Source organism: Bubalus kerabau, chromosome 20 (genome assembly GCF_029407905.1).
Source record: "Bubalus kerabau isolate K-KA32 ecotype Philippines breed swamp buffalo chromosome 20, PCC_UOA_SB_1v2, whole genome shotgun sequence".
In the NCBI taxonomy this organism is placed as follows: domain Eukaryota; kingdom Metazoa; phylum Chordata; class Mammalia; order Artiodactyla; family Bovidae; genus Bubalus; species Bubalus kerabau.
The window spans coordinates 56,943,188-56,957,417 of record NC_073643.1 but is presented as its reverse complement, the minus strand read 5'-3'; the positions used below and the strand labels follow the sequence as shown (position 1 = coordinate 56,957,417).

The 14,230-nt window shown below is 47.1% G+C and overlaps 1 protein-coding gene across 8 annotated transcripts in view; it reads right to left on the bottom strand.

Annotated features, from left to right (window-relative positions):
• HRH1 (histamine receptor H1) overlaps positions 1-14,230 on the bottom strand; it is a 187,520-nt gene that overhangs the window by 75,935 nt on the left and 97,355 nt on the right. The window contains exon 1 of one of the 8 annotated variants that reach the window (XM_055558450.1): positions 2,953-3,516. The exons of the other annotated variants lie outside the window; for them this stretch is intronic. The gene's annotated coding sequence lies outside the window, so the exon portion shown is untranslated. Of the gene's footprint in view, positions 1-2,952; positions 3,517-14,230 lie in introns of those variants that run through there. 8 annotated transcript variants of the gene reach the window in all.

The following is a 14,230-nucleotide window of genomic DNA, read 5'->3' as shown; positions in this document are numbered from 1 at the left end:
ACACTAATCCTAATCAATGTCCCAACCACTAATGCTGAAGAAGCTGAAGCTGACTGGTTCTATGAAGACCTACAAGACCTTCTAGAACTAACACCAAAAAAAAAAAAAAAGATGTCCTTTCATCATAGGGTACTGGAATGCAAAAGTAGAGTCAAGAGATACCTGGAGTAATAGGCAAGTTTGGCCTTGGAGTACAAACTGAAGCAGGGCAAAGGCTAAAAGAGTTTTGTCAAGAGAACACACTGGTCATGGCAAACATCCTCTTTCAATAGCACAGGACACGAATCTACACACGGACACCACCAAATGCCAATACCGAAATCAGACCGATTATACTCTTCGCACCAAAGATGGAGAGGCTCTATATAGTCAGAAAAAACAAAACTGGGAGCTGACTGTGGCTCAGATCATAAATTCTTTATTGCAAAATTCAGGCTTAACTTGAAGAAAGTAGAGAAAACCACTAAGCCATTCAGGTATGACCTAAATCAAACCTCTTATGATTATACAGTGGAAGTGATAAATAAATTCAAGGGAATAGATCTGGTAGAGGGAGAGCCTGAAGAACTAAGGATGGAGGTTCGTAACATTGTACAGGAGGAAGTGACCAAAATCATCCTAAAGAAAAAGAAATGCAAGAAGGTAAACTGGTTTTCAGAAGAGGCCTTAATGACCCAGATAACCATGATGGTGTTGTCAATCACCTAGAGCCAGACATCCTGGAGTGTGAACTAAAGTGGGCCTTAGGAAGCATCACTACACACAAAGCTAGTGGAGGTGATGGAATTCCAGTTGAGCTATTTCAAATCCTGGAAGGTGATGCTGTGAAAGTGCTGCACTCAATATGCCAGCAAATTTGGAAAACTCAGCAGTGGCCACAGGACTGGAGAAGGTCAGGTTTCATTCCAATTCCAAAGAAGAGAAATGCCAAAGAATGTTTAAACTACAGTACAATTGCACTCATTTCACATGCTAGCAAGGTAACACTGAAAATCCTTCAAGCTAGGCTTCAGCAGTATATGAACCGAGAACTTTCAGATGTACATGCTAGATATAAAAAAAGCAGAGTGGAGAAGGCAATGGCACCCCACTCCAGTACTCTTGCCTGGAGAATCCCATGGACGGAGGAACCTGGTAGGCTGCAGTCCATGGGGTCGCTGAGGGTCAGACACGACTGAGCGACTTAAAAAAAAAAAAAAGGCAGAGGAACCAGAGATCAAATTACCAACATCTGTTGGATCATGCAGAAAGCAAGGGAATTCCAGAAAATCATCTACTTCTGCTTCACTGACTATGTGAAAACCTTTGATTGTGTAGCTAACAACAAACTGTGGAAAATGCTTAAAGAGATGGGAATAAAGACCACCTTACCTGTCTCCTGTGAAACCTGTATGCAGGTCAAGAAGGAACAGTCAGAACCAACCAGACATGAAACAAGGAACTGGTTCAAAATTGGGAAAGGAGTGTATCAAGGCTATGTTTCGTCATCTTGCTTATTTAACTACTATGCTGAGTACATCATACGAAATTCTGGGCTGGATGACTCACAAACTGGAATCAAGATTGCCGGGAGAAATATCAACAGTCTTCTCAGACCTGCAGATTATACTCCTCTACTGACAGAAAGCAAAGAGGAACTAAAGAGCCTCTTGATGAGGGTGAAAAAGGAGAGTGAAAGGCTGGCTTAAAACTCAACATTCAAATAACTAAGATCATGGCATCCAATCCCATCACTTCATGGCAATAGATGGGGGAAAAGTGGAAAAACTAACAGATTTTATTTTCTTGGGCTCCAAAATCACTGCAGATGGTGACTACAGTCATGAAATTAAAAGACACTTGCTCCTTGGGAAAAAAAGCTATAACCACCCTAGACAGTGCATTAAAAAGCAGAGACATCACTTTGCCAACAAAGGTCCATATAGTCCAAGCAATGGTTTTTCCAGTAGTCATGTTTGGATATGAGAGTTGGACCAGAAAGAAGGCTGAGTGTTGAAGAATTGATGCTTTAGAACTGCAGTCCTGGAGAAGACTCTTGAGAGTCCCTTAGACAGCAAGAAGATCATACCAGTCAATCCTAAAGGAAGTCAACTCTGAATATTCATTGGAAGGATTGATGCTGAAGCTGAAGCTCCAATACTTTGGCCACCTGATGTGAAGAGCTGACTTATTGGAAAAGACCCTGATGGTGGGAAAGATTAAGGGCAGGAGAAGTGGGGGAACAGAGGATGAGATGGTTAGATAGCATCACCAACTCAGTGGACATGAGTTTGAGCAAACTCCAGGAGATACTGAAGGACAGGGAAGCCTGGTGTCCTGCAGAACATAGGGTCTTTAAGAGTCAAACACAACTCAGCAACTGAACATCTTTTCTCTAGGGATTTTCAAAGTCACCTTATAATATATACCAAATCCCCATATGTATTTGAGTCTATTTCTGGACTCTCCTCTGTTCTGTGTATCTGTCTGCCTGTTTATTCTGGAGCCACTTTCATACTCTATCACATCAAACCAAAGCACCCTAGTGGTGCAGGTAAAGCCCAAACCAGGTCTCCTCGCCTGCGCTCCTTTCTCTCCCATAACTGGGAGAGACCCCATAACTGGGGTCTCCTAACTCTGCGGTGGAGGTGAGGGGTCAGAGAGGCCCCAGATCCTGATCCTCCAAAGCAGGGAGATAAAGAAGCATAACACACAGCCTTTCCCTCCCCACTCCCTCATTCAGAGGCACTGACTGGTCTCCACAGTCTCCAAACTGGATTCCAGCTTTCTCAAGAGAGAAGTGGTGTGCCCTGGGGTAAGTCAGCTCCCCTCGTGATGCCTCAGCTTCCCGTCACCAAAGTGGTAATGAGGATAATGACACTTATGTCTCAAGGATGCGATCGTCTGATGCCTGCAAAGGTGCCACAGTGAGAGCCAAGGTGACGGAGGACACTGCCCACGGCAGAGACTTACCAGTTGTGCAGCATTCTAACAACCAGTGAGTCAGTCTAAAGGTCTGTCTGCCCAGACATCAAGGACACAGGACTCACTAGGCCAGGTCATCTGAAGAACAGAGGGTGGAATTGGCTCTGACCTCAGAACTGCTGAGTTGTAAAGGGCGTAGCATAGCCCCAGGGAGGGCCCCATCTTGCTTGGCACGGGACCTGGGGCCCACGAGGAGCCCTGCAAGGTGGGCTCCGGTGTTATGCTCCAGGCTTCCGTCCTCTCTGGTAGACTTAAGAATTTCCAGGGAAGCTTGTTAGAAATACCCTCTGCGAGGCCTTGCGTCAGACTGTCTGAAGCCAAACTGCAGCCCTACCAGCACTTGAATGTTTTCACAGCCTAATTTTTTAATCTGGGGATGTTCTGTTTGGGACCTGCCATCCAATGGGCAGTTACTGACAGCTTTTTGTTTTCCTTCCTTTTATGAATATGGTTCATCTTAAGAAAAACTCTAAATGCAATGGGAAAATAAAGCCAGAAGCCCCAGGGACAAAGCTCACACCCAGTTAGCCTGTCACAATGAGGCTGGTGCTCTGCCTCGCGCTCGGAAATCATTATCTGGGGCCGTGAGGGAAGCGCTTCCTGCCCTCCCACTGACAGCGCCCGGCACCGTGGGAGAGGCTGTGAGCTCTGGGAACTTCTGTGCCTGCCTGGGAGAAAGGGGGTCTCCTTTCAAGACACACAGGAGGGAGGGAAGGAGGGACAGGTGCAAGCTGGGCTTCACTGGCAGTCCTTAAGCAAGGGAGCGAGACATGCAGCGGTAAAGAGCAAGCGGACAGAGCACGTGTGTTCAGATTCTGCTTCTACTGCTTCTGAGTTGCGCCATTCAGACAAGTGACTTAACCGCTCTGTGTTTCAGCTTCTTCATCTGTAATATGGGGACAAGCACAATATCTATCTTGTGGGCTGTGTGAGGATTAACTGAGTTAATATATATAAAGGACTTAGAAGACTACCCATCAGATATAGTAACATTTATATAACTATTTGTTTTCATTATATTAACGTGCCAGTTGGAAAGTCAGAGGCTATCTACAGTTAAGACTTAAGCTCAAGGCATCTTCTCTGACCAACCGTTGTTGTTCAGTTGCTAAATGGTGTCCGACTCTTTGTGACTCAATGGACTGCAGCACACCAGACTCCTCTGTCCTTCACTGTCTCCTGGAGTTTGCTCGGATTCATGTCCATTGAGTTGGTGATGCTCTCTAACCATTTCATCCTCTGCCTCTTCTCCTTTTGCCTTCAGTCTTTCCCAGCATCAGAGTCTTTTCCAATGATCAACTGCTATAATTCACCAAGTGCTGACTGAGAACCAGCTCTGATGGTTTCCTGTGCTGGGCACTGGGGACACAGCAGTGAAAGAGATACAGCCCCTGCCGCAAGGACCCCACCTCCACCCCCACTGAGGAGGCAGATTTGCCCAAGGGATCTTTGCCCCCAAACTCAGCACAATCTATGCTGGGGGTGGCCTTTGAGATGGTTAAACTTCGGGCCTCCCCAGGCCATCACTCTAAGAAGGTGGTTCTCAGCTGAGCCTGGACTGCATTTGAAAGTATCGGATCAGGAGATCTAAGAAGTGATCAAAGGATTTTCTTTTCCCTCAGGATTCCTCTACGGTCATTCAAGAGTGTACGATATAACCACAATGAATATCAGAAAAGGAAGAAAAAGGGAAAAGAGGTTCCCAGGAGGCACAGCAAAAGCTAGGAGGGGCCTTGGAGTTGGACGCTCCTGGGACTGAATCTGGTGCTGTCACTTTGTAGACACGAGCCCTCGGGTTAAGGGGCTTTACTTCTCTGAGCCTCAGTTTCCACATCTGTGAAATGGGCAGGTAGGGACATGTAGGGCTTGGTGGCGATGGGAGGACTGAGCAAGATGACACTTCTCAGACAGTGCTTGTACATGTGAGATGCTCAGTGCCAGCTAGCTGCATCCCTCCATCGTCTCCATTTTGCAGATGAAATCACTGAGGTTCAAGGAGAGGAGGTGACCTGCCCACAAGATCTGGGCTCCATCCCAGATCTGCTTTAAGCCATTTCTGAAGCCAACAGCAGGAAGTAACTTCCTCCCTCCAGCCTGAGTCACTTCATCTGTGAAATGGGTAGATGGAGCAGAAGATCAGATCAGATGATGTCTGGAGGTTTCTCTGATGCTGGGAATTAAAAGAATGTTCTATTAATGACAACAGCTAACAGCTACTTTGAGCAAACAGCTAACCACGGAAGACATGGAAGCCTGGAGCGCTGCAATTCATGGGGTCGCAGAGAGTCCGGCTCGATTTAGTGACTGGACAACAACAGCTACCCAGGGTGTCTCAGGTACCTTACATATATTGTTTTTAATCTGAGAAACAAAGCAAGTCACAAACAAGAGAACTGAGGCCTCAGCTAACTGGTAAGGCACTAATATCCAGAAAATAGAAAGAATTCACACAAACCAACAGTAATGATACACATAACCCGACTATAAAATGAGCAAAGACCCTGAACAGGCATTTCTCCATAGAACCTATGAAAAAATGCTGAACATCATTAGCTATCAGGGAAAAGCACATAAAACCACAGTGAGACATCACTTTACCCACACCAGGATGGAGACAATGAAACACACAATAACAGGTGCTGTTAAAGATACGGAAAAATGGAAACCTTCAAACACGCTGATGAGATGGTAAAATGGTGCAGCCTCTTTGGAAAACAGGCAATCCCTCAAAAAGCTAAAGATACAGTTACTGTACAACACTGTATAATAGTCCTAAATATATACATATATGCCTGAGACCAATAAAACCCTTTTTCCATACAAAAATCTGTTCACAGCAGCACTATAAACAATAGCCCAGAAATGGAAACATCAACGTCCATCAACAGATGGATGGACAAAGTGTGGCACATCCATACAACTGGCTATTATTCAGCCAAGAAAAGCAATGTAGGGCTGACACGCAACACAACGTGGACGAACCTCACAAATATTATACTGAGTCAAAGAGAGCGACCAACAAAGACCACACATTATATGACTGCACTTCCATGCAATGTCCAGAGCAGGGAGATCTACAGACACAGAAAGTGGATTAGTGGTTGCCATGGGTTTGAGGAGGGGTGGAAGGAAAAGGAGAGTGACTGAATGGGTAGGGGTTTCTTTTTGGGGTGATGAAAATGTTCTACAATTAGATTGTTGTGAAGGGTAGTATATCTCTGTGAACATATTGGAAACCCCTGAATTGTGCATTTTAAATAAGTGGACTACATACTATGTACATTGCATCTTAATAAAGCTGTCAAAAAACTAAGAAAAAGTCTGAGGCCTAGAGAGACAAAGAGACTTACTAAAGGATAATCAGTTAACTTTAGAACAAGACTCAGGCCTCCCATTCCCAGGCCAGCGACCCAGGCTGACTTTCTGAAAAGAGGGATCAGTAACAGGACCTGTGGGTTCACTACTTGTCCCACACCAGGCACCTTATATACTATTTTATCTAATAGTGCCAACAAGTCTAAGAAATATACATGACTAACCCCAAGTCACAGATGAGAAAACCGAGGCTCCGAAATGCGCAGTGACCTGCCCAAGTCACTGTCCTGATTCATGCTCTGCAGAAGCAGACCCAGAGATGGGAGATGTATGAAGGAAGTACTCCAAGGAGAAGGTGGAGAGGGGGCAGGAGCAGACTGAGCAGAGAAGGCAGGCATCACAGGCAGAGTCCTGCCCTCCCTGTAGTATAGAATCATCCCCAGGCTTGGCCCTGGTGAGGCAAGCGAGAGAGAGACTCGGCCCCTGCACACCCAAGAGCCTTTGGTCAAGGGCCTCAGGGATGCGGGTGGGAGGTGGACATCCCCAGGCGTGTCTAGGTTTCTGCATTTGTGGACAAATGGCTCACAGCCCAACAGCAGCCTCCAGAGGAGGGTCACGGGTGCAAGCCTTTGGAGGCAAAAGCACAGCCGATTGGAGGCGGGTTTCCCAGACACTGCAAAGGATCCAAGGGCTCCGGGTGGAGTACCAACACCCCCTGCCTCAGGCACCTAACTAGGAAATAAGGCATCTGGGGTTTGTCCCTGGGTCTTCCCCCAAAGCCCATGACCTCTTCACCCTCTTCCAGAAGGATGTGTTCATAGCCTGGGCTGGGGAAGTTCCTAGTGCGTGGCCCAGAGGGGTTAGGATGACAAGCAGAGACAGAGGAAGAGGAGGATGGTGGTCACTTCCTAGATCCCAGGGAAGACAGAAGAGGAAAAAGCAGGCCTGAGGTAGGCGCTGGGGGCTGTGCAGTGGTGACGGGGGCTGGCAAGCAGCAGCCCCTCCCTCTGTGGCCTGGAGTTAAATGCAATCCAAGCACCTCTTCTCTGCTGCTGACAGGTCTGGTTAGGGGGTGGTTAGCTAACAGACATGACTGCAGGACACGGATGTGCTTGAAAGAAACCCCCACGGAGGGAAGTGTTTTGGATAAACCTCTTCAGAGGGAGGCTGGCAGAGGCAGGGACATGCTGACTCCTGTCTCTATCGGTGCTAATGGAGAAGCTGCAGTGTTTAAAGAGAGGCCGTCAACTGCTACTAAATCCCAGGTGACTGTGACCTGTTCCACTTAGTCACCCAGCACAAAGGATCTGCTTTGAGAATCGCTTAGCAGGCAAAGTGAGTTGATTCAAACATTCCTTCGGTCTCCACTTGTTCCTGCCTGTGATGCAGCCGGCTGACGCTGTGTTTGGCGTTGGGGGTGAAGGGAAGGTGCCGGGGGTGGTCTTAAAAATGAATCAGAGAAGGTCTCTACACTCAAGGAGTGCATCATGAAGTAGGGGAGACAGACAGAGTAGGAACCACAACACAGGGTGGTAACCGTCATGGTGAGAGTTACGGATGGGAGCCCAGAGGAGGGTATACTCCCTCGCACTGGCGGACTTAGGAATAACTTACACAAAGGGTGAGGCTGGAGTTGGGTTTTGAGGGATGAGTAGGAGTTGACTTGAAAGCGTGAGAGAAATGCCTTCAAATTTCCTTGACTGATGAAGAGTAGGATCGGGGTTGTGCTTGAGTTTCAGTTGTGCTCTGAACACTGTACAATCCTGTCTATCTTGAGACTCCCATTTCCTTAGTCCCCCAAATTACAACTTTTTAAAGTATGGTAGAAATAAATCCCTTCGGAGTCAGTCCTGTGTGAATGACCTTGTGCCCAACTCAGAGTAAACATTCAGTGTTCGTTAACTTTTTTTCCCCCATTTTCTTACATGGCTACAGCCTGCCCAGTCCCTAGGCCAACCTGAGACACTGGCCACTCTTCATCAGGTCAAGCAGGAGGTAGCATAGAACTGTGGACAGCAGGCCTGAAATTCACTGTGTGTGGGAAGGGTGGGAACTGTGAGTGCCCGTGTGCCTCTCTAAGCTTCAGAGCCCACCCTGCTCCACCGTGATAACCTATGAGGGTAGCTTTTAGTGGGGGAGTGGTGATGGGGGAGAGGTACCATCTTCTGGTAGCTCCTTGGAAAAAGATGCTTGCTCCTTGGGAGGAAACCTATGATAAACCTGGACAGTGTATTAGAAAGCAGAACCATCACTTTGCCAACAAAGGTGTATGTAGTCCAAGCTATGGTTTTTCCAGTAGTCACATATAGATGTGAGAGTCGAACCATAAAGAAGGCTGAGCACCAAAGAATTGATGCTTTCGAATTGCGGTGTTGGAGAAGACTCTTGAGAGTCCATTGGCAGCAAGGAAATCAAACCAGTCAATCCTAAAGGAAATCAGCCCTGAAGATTCATTGGAAGGATTGAAGCTGAAGCTGAAGTTCCAATACTTTGGCCCCCTGATGTGAACAGCTGACTCACTGGAAAAGATCTTGATGCTGGGAAAGATTGAAGGCAGGAAGAGAAGAGGGAAGCAGAGGATGAGATGGTTGGATGGCCTCACCAACTCAATGGACATGAATTTGGGCAAACTCTGGGAGATAGTGAAGGACAGGGAAGCCTGGCGTGCTGCAGTCCATGGGGTCACAAAGAGTTGGACATGGCTGAGCAACTGAACAGCAACAACCACCACTGCCTTCTGGAAACAGAGAGGCCATTCTGAGTTATCACATTGATTTGGAGGGCACAATTGGCATCAGTGGGGAGCGGCCCTTGTCTTCTGTCCTGCCATGTTCCAAATGTGTGCTGGAAGAAACCCGTTTGTGTGAAATTTGCTCAGCCATGTCCGACTCTTTGCGACCCCATGGACTATACAGTCCATGGAATTTTCCAGGCCAGAATACTGGAGTGGGTAACCTTTCCCTTCTCCAGGGGATCTTCCCAACCCAGGGATTGAACCCAGGTTTCCCGCATTGCAGGCGGATTCTTTAAGAGCTGAGCCACAGGGGAAGCCCCCAAAACCTGTTTATAATCATCTAAATCCAACCCTCCCAATCTATTTCCTATAAACACAAAAACTCACTGCACAGCTTTAATCTACTCTAAATTGTCTATGATTGCGCTGATGATATAAGCTGAGGGAAAGTGATACAGGATTCTGTTTGGAGGTTTTTCAGCAGTTGAATCATCAATGTTTGAGTTGCCCATTCAACACACCTATACCTGTCTGCCCTGGTAACTCTGTATTTACTCAATTTTAGACATGACTACAGGCATCAACTGCTTCAGAAAATCTTCAAGTGTGGGCATGCCCAAGCATTTATCTAGTGAAATATATATTCCTACTTCATTACAAATGGCTTTCCTCTTATTTCTCCTTTACCATCTGATTGGCATATTATTGTTATTACCGTTTTTAGTATTTGTAGATAAACTGTATGATCTAGGCATGAACTGTCTTTCAGGATTATAAAGAGGGCATCACAAACTATTTGTTATAAAGGGTGCATTGAAGGATTCAGAACCACTGACAGGATTTAGACAACTGGCAATCTATCCTATATTCCTTGGGATGACAGACAGTACAGCCTAAAGGCCAGAGACAGGGCTTGGGAGCCAGAAAGACCGAAATGTAAAACTCAGAGCTGTTGCTTACTAACTATGAACTGGGGGAATACATACACTCTTTCTAATTCTTAGCATCCTCATCTGCAAAATGGGGATAAAATACCCACCTCAGAGGGTTATAAAATGTTAGTCGCTCAGTAGTGTCTGACTCTTTGAGACCCATGGACTGTAGCCCCCAGGCTATACAGATCCTCTGTCCATGGGATTTTCCAGGCAAGAATACTGGAGTGGGTAGTCATTCCCTTCTGCAGGGGATCTTCCTTCCCAGGGATCAAACCCAGGTCCCCCGCATTGCAGGCAGACTCTTTACCATCCGAGCCATCAGGGAAGTTGATAGAGGGTTATAGTGGGGCTATACGAGCTTGACTACAAGTGAAGTCACTCAGTTGCGTCTGACTCTTTGTGACCCCGTGGACTGTAGCCTGCCAGGCTCCTCCGTCCACGGGATTTTCCAGGCAAGAACACTGCCATTTCCTTCTCCAGGGGAATCTTCCTGACCCAGGGTTTGAACCTGGGTCTCCTGCATTGCAGGCAGACTCTTTACTTTTTGAGCTACTAGGGAATCCCAGAGGTTGACTTCTGAGGTTGACTACAGAAAGACGCCAATTAAGTGCTGAGTGCTAAGAGAAGTTGCTATCATCATCGTCAATGCTGTTATTATTATCTCTCCAAGGAATCCTCCCCAGATGGGACCCTGAGATGGATAGGGCATTAGCAGCCCCCACTCCCTATGCATCCAGTCTGCCTCAGCATCCTGGATCTCCAGACACTGATCCACATGAACCATTAAGACCCCCTGCTGGATCCATGATAACTAAGATAACTAACCGTGATAACTAACATGACTAACCATCATAACTAACATGATAACTAACCATGATAACTAAGATCCCCCTGAGTCAGGCCTCACCCTCTACCATATGTTGCCATGGGTGATGATGGGGGAGCAGACTATTGCCCAACAGCTCCCCGAGTCTCCCCACTGGTGTCCAGCTCACCTGCCCTGTGTTCCCCACCACTGCTGGGGCCCTGGCATGCCCTGTGCTGAGTCCCCCGGCTGTGGGGGCCAGCAGGATCAGCCTCTCAGCTTTCAGCTCTGGTCTCAAGCCTCCAGAACAGCCCCTCTGCACTGGCCCACCCTGGCCTGCAGAGCTGTCTCCTTCCAAGGTTAAGTAAGCATCCAGAGGATGCTCACCCAGCTCTCAACAAGCCATCCCCCTGACAGGTCTCGGTGCATGAACTCCGGAGTGGACGCTGGGAGCTGCCTGTCTCATCACCATTCCTCTGTGGTTCTCTCCACCCTTCCACAGCAGGAATGCCAGCATTCATCTCCTGCCTTCCTCAGCCCCCTGGGACTTCTGCTCTTAGGGACCCCAGGAGGGTCTTGACCCCAAGGCAAAGGGAACCAGAACAGTTGTTAGAGCTGAGAGGGCCCCTTCCAGCCTCAGAAGACCCAGAGCCATCTCTTCAGTCCTCCAGACACTGGCGGAGTCGTTAGGACTCCCTGCAAGGTGATGGATGAAATACAGTTTTGATCAAATGCTATGTGAGACCTCTGAAACGACACACACGCGGCCCACCCTGAAGAAGTCCGCAGTATGGCTGGGAGGGACAGTCATGTAACAGATAACTGCAGTTCTGATGTGATCCGTGGTGAGTGTGAGGTGTGTGTTAGAGGCCACTGGCCTTGTCACATGGGAATGGCTAAGTCTACCTGGGCAAGGCAGGAAGGCTTCTGAGAAAGGTTAACATCGAAATGGGATACTGAAGAATGAGCAGGAGTTTTCCAAGGCCTGGGCTGGACTGTCAAGTCTCTTCCCCTATTTCTAAGCCCTACAATCCCGGCATGGCGAGCCCATGCCTTTCTTCCTGAGTGACAATCTCGGGGGAAGAGGAGACAGAGGAGAAGCTGAGGATGGAAAACAGCTCTTTACATCTGGAAGGATCCATGTTTAGACTGGATCCTGGTTCAGAGACACTGGCTTCCCCAGACAATTCCAAACACACAAAAATCAGTATTTCCCAGAGTCCCACAGAGCACGACTTCCTTAGGAAAAAACTATATGTTAAGTGAAAAAGAAGACTCCAAGATCATATATTTCAGAAACACTGAGTAAGCAGAGTCATGCAGACATTACTGCAGGACTTGTCAGGGCCTTTAAAGGTAAAACAAGATACTAATTTACATATTTAAAATAGATTTGTATAACTATAATGATTCATTAATATTAAAAATATAATAATAACTTTATAGCTATCTTTTATTTGGTGCTTCCTAAAGTACAAACCACATGTTGTATGCTATCTCATTGTTGTTGTTCAGTCACTAAGCTGTATCCAACTCTTTGTGACCTCATAGACCCCAGAATACCAGCCTCCTCCACTCTCTCCCAGAGTCTGCTCAAACTCATGTCCAACCATCTCATCCTCAGCTGCCCCCTTCTCCTGTCCTCAATGTTTACCAGCATCAGGGTCTTTTCCAATGAGTCAGCTCTTTGCATCAGGTGGCCAAAGTATTGGAATTTCAGCTTCAGCATCAGTCTTTCCAATGAATATTCAGGGTTGATTCCCTTTACGATTGGTTGGATCTCCTTGCAGTCCAAGAGACTCTGAAGAGCCTTCTCCAACACCATAGTTCAAAAGCATCAGTCCTTCAGCATTCAGCCTTGTTTATGGTCCAACTCTCATATCCATACCTGACTAGTGAAAAAAACCATAGCTTTGACTATATGGGCCTTTATTAGCAAAGTAATGTCTCTGCTTTTTAATATGCTGTCTAGGTTGGTCATAACTTTTCTTTCATAGTTGTCTCATGAACCCTTATAAAACTTCAGGTCATCAGCACTGCCCTGTTTTGCCCACAGGGAGACTTAATCAAGACAAGAAGTGAAGTTCACTGCCCAAGATCACACATTAAAGTATGGCTGGGATTCTAAGTCAAGTTCTGTCTGACCCAACATCTCCACCCTTTCCTGAGAATTCTGAATCCCTAAGAAGGGGTGTGATGTACTGCATTTCCAAACTTCTTCCGCTATGGACCTTCCTTATATCTAGGGTTCCAAAAAGTGACTTTTGGGAATCACCGCTCTTCTGTTTGTTCCCAGAAGATTCACCAAAAGAAGCCTAAGGATATCTGAGGTTCCGCTCCTCTTCTTGTTCCCCGTCCCCAGATGGCGCCTGGTCACGAGTCCCTGAACAGTCACTGCACTCACTCCAGGGGCCAATGGCAGAATAAGGTGGGGTTCCCATTAGTGGCTGGGATTCCAGCTGGCAGCTCCAAAGCCATCCAGATCTAAACAGATGATTTCATTGGTCACATATGGCCCACAGAGAGTTCCAAATTCTCTTCCCAGCCAGTTTTGAGCTGCTGTTTCAAACTCAGCTGCTGCTTGAGTCGCCAGCAGACTAGTTAGGTTATGAACTCAGGATCCTTTGAACCATTGCCTGCTTAGGAAAAAGGACAGACCCTCTAAGGCCGAATGCAGTTGACCAAAGAAGGCCACTGGCTGGACCCAGGCTTTGTCTTTCTCACTCGGGCGCCCATGTCAGCCTCTGTGCTCATGTGTTCAGACACTTCCTGCCACCTCCTCCCTGCTGGCAGAGCAGTCTTGCAACAGGCAATGTTTAACTTGTCACTCCTAAGAACTCTTCTATGGCTCCCTAGTGTCCACAGCAGAAGTCAAGACCACTGAGCCTGATTTTCAAGGTCTCTGGAAATGGGGGAGACTCTGCAGTCATTTTCCCCTTCTCAGGGGGCTTCCCTGGTGGCTCAGCCAGTAAAGAATCTGCCTGCAATGAGGAAGACCCGAGTTCATTCCCCGGATTGGGAAGATTCCCTGGAGAAGGGAATGTCAACTCATTCTAGTATTCTTGCCTGGAGAATTCCATGGAGAGAGGGGCCTGGGGGTCTATAGTCCATGGGGTTGTAAAGAGTTGGACACAAGTGAGCAACCAACACAACACTTCCCTTTCTCAAGAGAACAAGTAGGGACTTGTGGTGGTCTGGTGATTAAGAATCCAAACTTCCAAAGCAGAGGGCGCAGGTTCAATTCCTGGTCAGGGAACTAAGATTCCATATGCCATGCAGCCAAACAAAAAAAATAAACTGATTAAAATAAAACATTCCAGATTAGACCAAGACAGGGAAGGAGGCGATCCCTGATGACCCTGCTTCTTTCTTTAGGGGGGTCCACCTTCTACCACCTCCTGCCCTTAAGCTTTACTTTACGTTCTGGCAAGCCTAATTCTTTACAGTTTCTTGCACACATCACACTATTTTGGATGC